This window comes from Acanthopagrus latus, chromosome 18 (assembly GCF_904848185.1).
Source record: "Acanthopagrus latus isolate v.2019 chromosome 18, fAcaLat1.1, whole genome shotgun sequence".
In the NCBI taxonomy this organism is placed as follows: Eukaryota; Metazoa; Chordata; class Actinopteri; order Spariformes; family Sparidae; genus Acanthopagrus; species Acanthopagrus latus.
In genome coordinates this window covers 2,370,443-2,382,883 of record NC_051056.1, presented here as the reverse complement: position 1 = coordinate 2,382,883, position 12,441 = coordinate 2,370,443, and the positions used below count along the sequence as shown (strand labels likewise).

Genomic DNA, 12,441 nt, shown 5'->3' with positions numbered 1-12,441 from the left:
TAAAAAAAAAAAAAAAAGTACAATAAAGATAAAAAAAAATGATAATTTAAATGAAAGCAATAAAAACATACCACAACGTTCGATCTTTACTTTATGACTTAAATGACGTGATATGATTAGACTGCAACTCTGGAGTTGTTGACGTCTTTCATTCAATTTTGTCTAAACCATCTATTATCTAACTTTTCATCAAAGATCCAGATATCTGAAATTCAGATTTTATAAACGGTGACAGCAAACAGAAGATTAGTAATACACTTTCTGAAACTGATCGCAGCTTCATACTGAAGCGACGCCCTGTGAGACTATATGACAGACAGGCTAATTAACTCCTTTATTCAGACTGAACACACAGACAGAAAATAGACTCATTACGGTGATTATTCACCGTGACTCATGTATAACATAGTCACTTTTTTTTTTCATTTTGATCAAGCATAAATTCAAAATTATGAATAATAAAACAGTGTTGAGGCTGCTGCTTTCACATGACAAACTGTCTGAGTCTCAGGTTAACATCAACATATATCCAGTCATGTATCTGCTGTGTAAACTCCGCCTGTTACAGTCTGGCTCAAGAAAAAACATTACAAAATTATAAACGACTGATGTTCTCAGTGGAAAAGCAAAAGGATCCCTTTGTTCTCACAGGGACTGGAAGCTTCCTCACATGAAACTAACTGATGTGTTTTCTGCGACACGTTCTCACTCCCCACTTGTCCACAGCAGCTTGTCAGTGGACTGAAGCTTCCATGCTTAAGTTAGCAGTAACACATCAGCCTGCAGTGTTTGGTTACACTTTCAAAATAAGAACTGCTGACTAACAGTTCACATATTATCACTTGTGGACTGTTAAAAAAGTTGTGAAACAATCACGATTTGGTTTAGGCATCAATCCTACTTGGTTATATTCAGGAAAAGGTTGAAAGAACTCTGTACAGTCTCGTGACTGAAGTTGTGTTAAAGTGCTGTATTGTATGCTGTATCCGTTTGTTGAAGACATTTCATCCAAGAGGGGCTGGAGAACATCTCTGTCATGCTCATTACAGCCGGTGAGGGTGGGTTTATAACGAGCCGCTGCTGTGGCGATGGTCTAAGCAGCCCCGCCCACCCCCACCCCCACCCGCTGCCCCTCACAGGCTGAGAGGCTATAGGAGGAGATCATTTTCAGAAAGCTCCTTCATGTCTGCGAGCTCACATCAAAGAGCTGCTGAAAGGCATTCTGGGAGAGTGAGTGACACACACACACACACACACACACACACACACACACATACAAACTCACACAGTGTACAGGCATGTGTCAGTACAATCTGTAGGTTATAGTGTCACATTGTTGTGGCAGCTGTGTTACACACACACGCAAACACACACACACTCACAGTTTGTGCAGTGACAGTGCTACCCGCTGTGGTGTCACGGTCACTCTGGCTCATTGGATCCCCTCTCTCTCCCTGCAGGGGAGGCTCATTAGATCGGATCGTGCAGCGTTCAGTCTGTCCGTCAGCAGACTGTGACAGGCGGAGTTGGCTGATCCCAGGTCTGCCAGCGATGCAGCTCCACCTCTGGGCCAAAGCAACAGTTATCCTGCAGCTCCGGGTGCATAGAAAACAGCTAATTGTGAGAAAACAAACTGAATATGTCTGGATTATACGTGACTCTAACCTCTGCAACATACATTGTTATGTCATTGATAATGTACAGCCGTTTCCTAAATGCGTACGCGTACCGCTGGCGGTACACAAGCTCCCTCTAGTGGTACACAGAGGAATCCCACCGAATTAAGTTACCTTAAATATATTTAACTCTATCAAAGTGCAGCAGAACTCCAAATTAAAATACATAAACTGAAATTTAAAATACGTTTTGTTTTTCCGGTAATATTGTTGTGTCATCAGCTACATTTGACACATTTGGGCACATTAGGCATGTATACGTAAACCATGATTAGCCACAAGCTAAACTCAAACTGTGATCGCAAGATGGTAAGCTGAGTTACGGTTCATTAACTCTACAAATATGGATCCATCAGTAACTATTTGGAAGTTTCTGTTGGCAAAGCAAAGCCAGAGGTGAATATAAACCTAGTTAAAGTCGAACCCTACAATCAATTAAAAAAGCTCTTTGTGTTTTCATTTGAACTACTGTGAAACTTGTGAGCCTGTAATTGTACTGTATATTTTAAAAGGTATGGCTAGTTAGAATTAGCTCTCAAGCTACTTGGACAAACCAGATACTGTCGAATCTGCGTATAGTTCAGTCCACTGATATGGCTTCACTGCTCTCTGAAGATGCTTTCAACAATTATAAACCATATTTACATTTATTTTTAGGTGGTAGCGTCCTTTGAAACATGTCATGAAAAACTGTGTGAAAGGGTGAAGTTTAACCCAAAGTATCGCTGTTGCCTAAAACCTACCGGTGACAGAATCTGTAAAGAAACTAGAACTAACCAGTTAATTTCTGTGTTCCCAATGGGACACAAACTCTACAAGTCTGCAGAGAGAGAGGCGTGTACATAGTCACATCCACGACACCTCCAGGTTTGTTTTTGGCACAGTGTCTTCAGTTTTAATGATGGTCCTGGGAAAACATTAATTATGATTTGTGAGGAACAACAGCAACCCAGAGTCTGACAGAAGTTAGTCAGACAAGTTGAGTCATAGCTCTCCTCTAATATCCACCATACGCAGGATGAACCTTTTTGATTTAGATAACAAAATGACTTGCTTCTGGCACCACCCTTCACATTCCTGCTTCACTAGGTGGCTAAGAACAGCAAAGTACTTATTCCATTTTTGATCAATCAATAGATTTCTGTTCTCTTGCGTGTAATGAGCCTACAGACTCACTGTTAGGGTGGTTTGTTCTTGTTAAAACTGCAGATTCGTTCCAGCAGGATGCCAGAAGTCAAAGTTCACGAAGATCCCTCAGAAAACTCAGAACTAAAGTTCAGCTGGGTAAAACTTTAAACTCCAGTGATGCATCGGTTGTTATTTTCTCGCAGCAGCAGATCCGACTGACTGTGTGTGTAATTATGAAAGGAAGTCAGTCTGTACTAACAGAGATTTAAAGCTAATGAGAAGACAAATGGAGCGGAGGTGAATTTTTTTTCCCTCCGAGCATAATCAAAACATGCAGGAATGCCGACTCATTACCCACATATAATTACCAAGTCAGACTTATGTGTAATGGGAAACTTTGGTGAGTTTTTTTTATTTTTTTTATTTGTTTTGTTTTAACCATATTCACCATCCATTTGATTTCACATTCAGAATGATAACCCTTTTTTTTTTCTTTTTCTGCTCTGAATTGTATTCTGCCATTAGTCTAATAATACATAATTGCATTTTAAAGAGGTGATAGATTATAAATCTGCATAATGAGGACTGCCACCTCGTTTATGGCTTAAATCTCTGTCAGTATAATGTGTCTCCTTAATAATGCTTGTTCACAGCCTGCCGAATTAATTAAAATCAATTGAACCTGTCGTATAAATCAAGATAATAAATTATTAAATTATATTGAGCCGCTTCATGTCGATAAAAGGGGCTATTTTTCAAGTGTTTGTGAACACAGGTGGAGGAGGTAATGAACGCAGGATGAAGAGAAAGGTGAGCGATGGTAGAATGAGACACTTAAACATAATTCCCATGAAGTGGGGTGGGGGGGTTATATATCCAGGGATCTGGAAGTAAAAGACAGGTTCATTTTTTTTCATATCAGGAGGACATAAAACGTTCCTGGTTCAATCATCAGAACAAAAAGATGAACACTGTGTTAGAAAATAATCAACACGTCTCCCGGAGATGACTGAACAAAAATGTCCCCACGTTAGATTCAGCTGCTCAGTCAGCAGCTTCGAACTTTGATGCTCTATCTCCACCTCTAGTGTCAGTTTTGCATCTGACGGGCTCAGCAGTTGAGATAGCTGTCATATGTAACATGCAACATCAAATTACACAAATTAGACCAGCATCTGGTGCAACTCACCGCCTCCAGAAACTCCTGAATTACTTTAATAACTTTGAAAGTTTCCAAACAAGTTGGCATGTTGGGATGGTTGGAAATTGTAAAGCAGTGGCTCATGGGTTACGTTCATCAAATCAGATCCTGCCAGTAAGCTTTGGTGGAGTTGCCAGGTGGTATAATCTGTTTTGGTAAAGAGTGCAAAGCTGGAAACCATCACATGACCTTGTGTCAAAGGATGCCCCTGTGGACACATGCCATTATTAACGCAGTCAAATGGTCGAGGTTCTGTTCTGTTGGCTTAGTTATTGGAGGAGATCATACTTTTACTTCCATAACCTCACCTGAAAACAAATCAGTCTGGGCTCATGCATCATTTCTGTCACGGTGGCATGACGTATAAAACTGGATGACGTCCAACACCCTCGAACACAATTCATGGCTGTGGCAGATTCCAGGCAGCCGATGGTGAGTCGGCATGTTTCATCTTTCATTTAATCAGCACTAAAATCCATCTCCAGAGAATAAGAATCAGCTTACAGTTAATTTCTTGTTCGTGCACTGTCTCTATATTATAAATAAGCTTTACAGTGTTAGGATGAAATATGTATCCCATCTGTGATACAGTTTGGTCTTGTTTATCGAGAAGCTCCTCTGTCAGGGATTAAAGATGGCGTCTGCTCTCAGTCTCCAGTGAGTGATGTAGTTTATTGAAGCTCCTGTGCTAGAAATATGAATGGCATTCTGGGAAACAAGTCAGCAAAACCTCCTTCTACACCTGCCCGTACACACCAAAACACACACTCACGTACAGGCCCTGCAGGCCTAATAGGCTTGGAGCAATATTAACATGTGTGTTTTGGGATCTTAATTACTCGTCGGTGTATGAGGACGAGCGATTTATAACGAGCTCCCGGCAGCTCCGCTTACCTTGGTGAGCTTTCACTAAATTGGCCGATTACTCACTCGGGCGGGTAAACATGACACGCAATAATTGGTGCTTGCAGATTTTACTTATTAGTATGACGTATCGATCTGTCTGGCCCCGCGCACGACTGAAATCTATAACCGCTGTTTCCTGTTTGTTATCTGCGGCGAAAGGTCAGACAGAGGAAGGCTGAATGCTGCAGGTCAAGACAGATTTGTATTTGAGAACATGACCAAGAGTACTGGTTATATCCGGCTCAGGCCCTTTAGCTCCTAATCTTTGTGTTACAGCAGACAATATTTTAGACAATGATGAGATTCCACCTGTGTGTCAACAGTCTGAGAAAGGCCTGTTACTTCTATCACCATGTCACTGTCAGTAGTTCATCTTGAGGTCATGTTTCTGTAGATCATGAGAGATTTAAACCTGCCCACAGTCACAGTTACATTTAATTTAGGATGATTCCGGTTTTGTAGAAAGTAGTGAAACCTCACATTTAGTATGTAAAAGTAAAAATAATTTGAAATTGAATTTGAATTAAATGAAAAATGAATGCTCCAGTGGCCCTCCTATGAGATGATAAAGGTGGCAGTGGCCCCGAGCTTGAGGGAATAGTTTAGTGCAGTAAGAAGCTCAGCGATGGTGACGTTAAAGCCATGTGACCTTGATACTTCCAGAGATTTCAAATTAGAAAACGTCATCCCTGCAGCTCTCTATCAGCCTCAGCAAATGATGAGATGATGAGATTTAATCATTATTTCAACTCTCTGCTCATGTTTGTCACATTTCAAAATAAGACTGAAGTTATTCAAGCAAGAGAACGACGTCATCTGGCTAAAATCACATTAGCCTGCATCAGGACCCGTTCCCATGAGACGTCACATCTGCTGCTCCTCATACTTCAGATATGGAGCGGTCGGAGCGACTGGGCTGATCTCCTCCTGCTCTTTGTTTTGACAGGTAGATGGATATCCCTGCTGCACCTGATCACCGCAGAAACCATCACAGAGGAGGAAGCAGCTTTTTTTTTTTCTCGCTTTGCTCTTCTTCAGCTGCTCTGGCTATGAGAGATGAATGAAGAGGAAGGAAGGGAGCTGTGGCGAGAGTCGGGACAGGTGGCAGCACCGGTTAAATGTTAAATGATGAAGAGGGGGGCCGTGCTCGAGCAGCAGGGATGGCTCACCTGTCACAGCCCCCGCCGGCGTCCCCGGAAACGCCAAAAGGGCCGCCGGACAGGCTGATTCATGACCCGGCTGGCAGGAGGCTCTCAAAACAATTTAAGGATAAAGTATCGCCATTTTTAAAATCACCTGTCCCTCTCTGCCAGTTTAATGCTTGACACCACATTTTTTTTTTCTCCTTCTGCTCACCTCTGCTCTTCTTCTGTGGTTAAAGAGATCGTGCAGCGACCAGATCATCCGGTCAGAGCAGGAAGAGCATCAGGGAGCATCAGGTCGTTTGTCTTCACACAGGTTGACAGGCTTTGTTAATTATTTTAACAAGTGCATTCAATGATGGCTGATGATGATGATAATGATAATGTTCCTGATTTTAAATATGAGACTGGCTACATTTATTTTGATGGAGCATCTGTTTATCAGGATTTAACAAAAATCCATTTAAAATGACTTCAGAATAGAGAAGAGTTTAGTTTTAATGATGGAACATCTCTCTATTTGGCAGGAATGCACAACAGAAACACTGGAAAGACTAATTCCTCCAAAAATAACCCAAGAGGAGGGTAGCTGGGTTTTAGCTTTGCTGGTATTGCTGCTTACGGGTTAACACATTGGTCCAGAATGAACCTTTTCAACACCAAGTTTTACATACATTTGACATTCATGGTTGGTTAAAGGGATATTCCGGTGTAAGTTTAATCCATGTGCTAACACACCTTGGCACCGAGTACAACCCCCCTCGAGAGATAAAGTTTGCGGACCGCTAAACTCACCTCTCCAGCTGCAGGCTCGTTGTGGGGAAGCCCTGTGAGTCGATTACCGAGTGCAGTAGAGTTTTGCAGCTCAGTGAATACCATTACTGCGGGACTCTACTGCACTCGGTGATCAACTCACAGGGCTTCCCCACAACAAGGAAGCTTCTCCAGTTTTGTTTATCTTTGACGACAAAGCCGGCAACGATATCAAATGTTTGATGCCTCGAAACATGTGCTGGGACCCTGTTTGTAATGTTGCTGAAGTTTGGTGCTGTTCTGAGCATTATTTGTGGCTTTTTGATGGCGATTTATACTTGGACCCATTTACTGCAGTGTATTGTTGTGCGGTCGTTTCTGAGGATGCTGAAACTACGTAAGCTAGCGGTCCGCAAACTTTATCTCTCGGGGGGGGGGGATTAAACTTACACTGGAATATCCCTTTAAGACAACTGTTATCCCATTGTCATCAGGATTGAAATAAGAATGACTGTGTTTATGTAGAGGAATCATCATGTTTTTTTGGTTAACACTTGCAGGGAACATGAGGTGAATGACAGTCCAACAGACCTCCTCCCTCTGTGGACTTTAACCTGCAACACCATGGTTAGGGTTAGGAAAACATGATGTTTTGGCTCAAGATAACGGTTCCAGACATCTAAACACATCTTTAACACAGACCTTATTGTAGGCAGTTAACTTAAAACCCATTACAAAACCCATGAATTAGGAAACCATTAGTCATGTTGGACTTCATTCCTTCCATCATTTCTTCCTTCCTTCCTTCCTTCCTTCCTTCCTGGTGGAAACAGGAGGAGAGACAGCAACATGAACTGATCTGACAAGAATGGGGGCAACTCAACCAGCCAACATCCAAACCACCACCAGGAGGAGGAGGAGGAGGAGGGTGAGGGGCCTCCAGCATCCACAGGACGGAGAGTCATTCATTTTAGCAGAGTTCCTCCAGGCAAACTATTTGCTTACAGACACACAGAGGACGCACATACAGTATATACCTCACACACACACACACACACACACACCTGAGGCAAGGGAAGAATATCAATGATGTGTGAAACACACACCTTGGATCAGTTTAGCTCTCAGCGAAAAACAAGCCGCCGGCTGGTTGTGAACAAGCATTCAAGCTGGTGTCAGCGAGGTCGACCCGCAGGAACAAACCGACCAACACGTCTCCCCTGGCGCTACCACCGCACATCGATCCAGAACACACCATCAACGGGCTGATGGCTCGCCGGAGGTCGAAGCCGCCTCCGATTCAGTCAGATTTAAGAAAAAACTTTGCTCTGAGCTGAACAGTAGACCTGCACACACATCGTGGCTGATTTACTTTACTGGATGATGTATGCTTTTTATGGATGTGTTTGCAGCTACAGGACGTGAAGTGTGCTGTGAATATTCAGGACCTGACCAACACTCTTGTCTACGGGACACTTTCAACTCAGCTCCTCAAAAGTCTCGAAGAAATCCATCCATAAGTTGTATAGGGGACACCAGAGGGGCTTTCCTTCCCAAAGATGTGTCCTGATGGCAAGGCAAAGTGAAAATAGAGCCTCCAGGGTTTGTTCCAGAACTGCAAAATGTCTAAATGTTTAAAATGCAAATGGGCAAATGACTAAAGACGCAGCTCTGCAACATGACCTTCCTCAACACATCACATCCAGTTTACACCATCTGTTTACACAGAGAAAGTTTTTAAACAGTGCAGTCAGATAAAATGTTGGCAGCTGAAGTTTCTACAAACAACCAATACGCTCAGACGTGTATGTGTCATAGGCTATGTACCATAGTTACATTCTTAAATGTGTTCCTATATAACTTTTGCTTTACATGTTTGTTAACAGACTTTAATATTGGGAGGTGGAAGGGATGGTGCTGGAGTTACAAGGGATGAGGCTGGAGAGCCAGTGACCTCTGGATATCTTTAACCTGTTATCAACAGGAAATATCTGTTGCTATCTCATGATGTCGCACTACTTAACTTGTGATGTTGACATAACTGGACAGAGGATGACACATCTGGAGATTTTTATGACATTTTCTATACAAATTGATTACAAAGAGACGACAATCAGCAGGTCAGTCAGTGATGGATTGGTCATTACAGCTCTAAGTTTTAATTAAATGAATGGCGATCATGGACCCAAGTGGCCCCAAACACCTCACCTCAATTTAACAACAGGATGAAGATAATTTAAGACTGAATGGAAATTAATATGCAGAAGAAATGAAAAAGGAGAGGTAGAGAAAGAAGAAGAAGGGGAAGATGAGGAAGAGGAAGATGAAGAAGAAGAAGAAGACAAAGAAGACGAAGAAGAGGAGGGCGAAGAGGAAAAAGAGGGAGAAGAAGAAGAGTGTCTTGTCCTTGGTTCGGTGGGGGTCAGGTGTTGGGGTCTCTCAGCCTGTAGTGATTGACAGGCGGTGAGATCGAGAGCAGGGAGCGAGCCGGATAGATTCTCCAGATTCCTTAAATTGGCAATTAGCTTTAATGAGCACTTTAATTTTAATGAGAGGCTCGCAGATCTCTTATTTCATTTGGTGCGTTTCATGCCTGACCCCCCTCCAAAACCCCAGCCCTGCCCCCGCCTATGGTAAATGGACTGCATTTACTCGATTTAGAACTTCCACCCATTCAGTCCTGTCCAGGCCTGTGCGTTGGGAGGAATGTGGGGTCCAGCGACAACCATCATGGAGCGCCTCCCTCCTTCTTCTACCTACCCCCTCTCCAACATGGAGGCCTGTCCATTCCACTCGGACAGATTGAAGAGTAGAGGCTCGTTGGCAAACACTCGCTAAGAATTCACTGACCTTCCACCCAATCCAAGCTGATGGTTCCACACACACACACACACACACACACACACACACACACACACACACCACCACCACCACCACCACCCTCATCCCCACAGCACGCTCCCTCTTTCCTTATTTATTTATTTTTTTTAATTTATTATTTTTTTTTTTTACTCTGGAATGTCAATCCATCTTATTCTAATGAAGCTCTGATTCGTCTGCGTCCAGAAGCATCCGAGCAGTAAGTATCCTCCGCCCACAGCCATGGCCTCAATTAGATTATCTGTGGACACAGGGAGGGATGGAGTAAAAGCAGAGAGAAGGGGGGAGGGTGGTGGTGGAGTAGGGAATATGATCGACCTGATGGTGGAGGTTTGATTTAAATTGTGTTAATGGTTTTAATCCCTCTGAGTGTAGCGTGGACAGCGTGGAGCCAGCCACAGGACTGAGCTGGAGCAGAAACCTCGGCTCTGTGCCGGCTGATCCTTGGCCTTGTTACCATCACACACAGACCTGGATCATGAAGGACATGGAGTCAAACTGTCTCCTGTTGGTTTGGTCCTGCACATGGACGGAAACTGCGGCTTTAATCAGTTCATACATCACATACTGTATGTAGTTCACATGCTCTTCTTATCCCCACTTGCGTTGACTTCTTACATCTGTGTGGGAGTTAAAAGAGAGAACCCTTAATCATGGCATTGCAATTAACACAGTGAGAAGTGGGGAAATGTCCCCGCTGGGAGGGAGGATTACAAGTGTTTAGCTACATTAAAACTGCTCCTCTCTGTTAACCATGACTGAGATCTTTCTCTAACTTTATACAAGTAGTTTCTTTGCATAAATGTAACAAATCCTTGAACAAACAGTTGAAGATCAGAACAACATGTAACTCTTTGTTACTGTTGTTTTCAGAACAATCTGTTGTCCACTTTACGAAGACTTTGAGATCTCCACTAGAATTTAAATAAATGTCTAAGTTAGGATAACATTGGATGGACAGCTGGAGTTCATAATGACTGACTCAGTGTTTGCAGACTGGGTACTGGTTGCAGACCTTTAAATCACTGTAGACATCAGTGATTTCAATGTGTCTGGTGTTTGTGCACATTGGAGGCCATTTCCCAGCTGGAATAAACAACCAAGCCAATCAGATCTTTGTGTGCAGGACAGAAGCTCTGTGTGTCTTATTGTGGGAAAATGTTTCAGAAAATGGTTACAAAAAATGAGTCTGCCTACTTCTGCCTTTAGAGGGCTCTATCCAAACAAAAGATGTCTGCCAAGCCAGTGACTGTGGTTCAAGACTGTGTTTCAATATTTGTAAATATGACCACCGGATGTTTTTAACCTGTTAGCAACAGGAAATGTTTGTAGTTATCTTGTAATATCACAGCAGCCTACGCCTGCCTCCAGAGGTCTCTATCCAAACAAAAGTCTGCATTCCAGACCTGCTGAAGGATTAAACACCTCACCACCCAGAGCTGACTGCAGCATTGATCCGGAGGTGACCTCCACTGTCAGGGGTTTCTGTTCTATAATAATGGCAACCAAACAAAATTACCTTGAGTAAACTTGTGGATTTCTCTGCTTTGGAGATCGTTGGAAACATTTGGGATAATGTAAGTGCACGACTCAACAAAATATAGACAAAGGTCCAAGTGTTTGTAGATATTAAATGCCAAAATAACAAAGAAGTAATAAAGTAAAACAAAAAGACAATCCAGTGGGCCATAACCAGATGAACCTGATGAAATGAAGGGGATGGACGTCTGAGTGAAGAAGAGAGCTGTGGATCATCTCATGTTCAGCCTAACAGTGTCGGTCTCAAATAGGAAACCTTTCTAGTTTGCAGCAGAAAGAAAAAAGTGTTCCTGTCATGATTTTCCTGAGCCCCGGCTGTTTTCCTGCATCACACCATCAGTATGAAACAGCATCCAGCCTCCGACACCAAGACATAAACACATTAGTATACTGCTGCATATTGTAATGTGTCCCTGACATTTCCTCCCAATTATTCACTAATGCTGCATCCGCAGCACAATGTCTCTGCATTTATCACTGGAAATTGATGCAATTTATATTCATCAAGCACAATGACACAATACCACAGTACGGGAATGGATTCTCTACTTCAATGGAAACCACTGAGTGTGAATGGAAATGGTGAGATAAGATATTTAACAGGCAGCAGCGGCTGAAGCTGGAGCAGAGGACAGCAGCTGAAGATTTAAAGGCTTTCAGGACAAATCCACACAGGATTTCTCTTTACTCTTTTACATTTTCCTTTCTTTAATTATGTTGTTTTCCCCTGGATTTTTTTAAAAAACATACATCAGCAAATCCTCAGGGGTGAAATAATGAGACATAATTCACAAGATACAACAAAATATGAAAGATTCAAGCCAAAGACTATTTGTCTCATCAACTGTAAACACTGAGCATCCATGGATTGTGAAACAATGGCCATCTGAGCACAAACACATCAAACATCCTCTCATACCTGTCAGCAAGGTGAAAGAGGAGGAATATTTCAGAGCAGCAAGACAAGATAAACAAAAACACATCGCTATTGAGGGCGACTCATCCAGGGAGCACCCTGCCCTCGCCCTGAGACAAGGCTGGGATTGGCTCCAGCAGCAACACCCCGTGACCCCATGGAAAGGGATAAGTGGTTACGGACAATGACATGACATGACATGACATGACACATCGCTACTGCAGGAAACAACTGCAAGAATCCCAATTTGAAATAGAAGCCCTGATCTCAAGCGATATTATCATCCCAGTCAGATGAACA

General features: G+C 42.7%; 1 long non-coding RNA gene across 1 annotated transcript; it reads left to right on the top strand.

The window, feature by feature from the left end:
* The first annotated feature begins 1,146 nt into the window (after window positions 1-1,146).
* On the top strand, window positions 1,147-5,925 carry LOC119006980. The gene is made up of 3 exons (XR_005070969.1): window positions 1,147-1,230; window positions 1,461-1,620; window positions 5,858-5,925. It is a non-coding gene; the product is annotated as an uncharacterized LOC119006980 (long non-coding RNA).
* The last annotated feature ends 6,516 nt before the right edge of the window (window positions 5,926-12,441 follow it).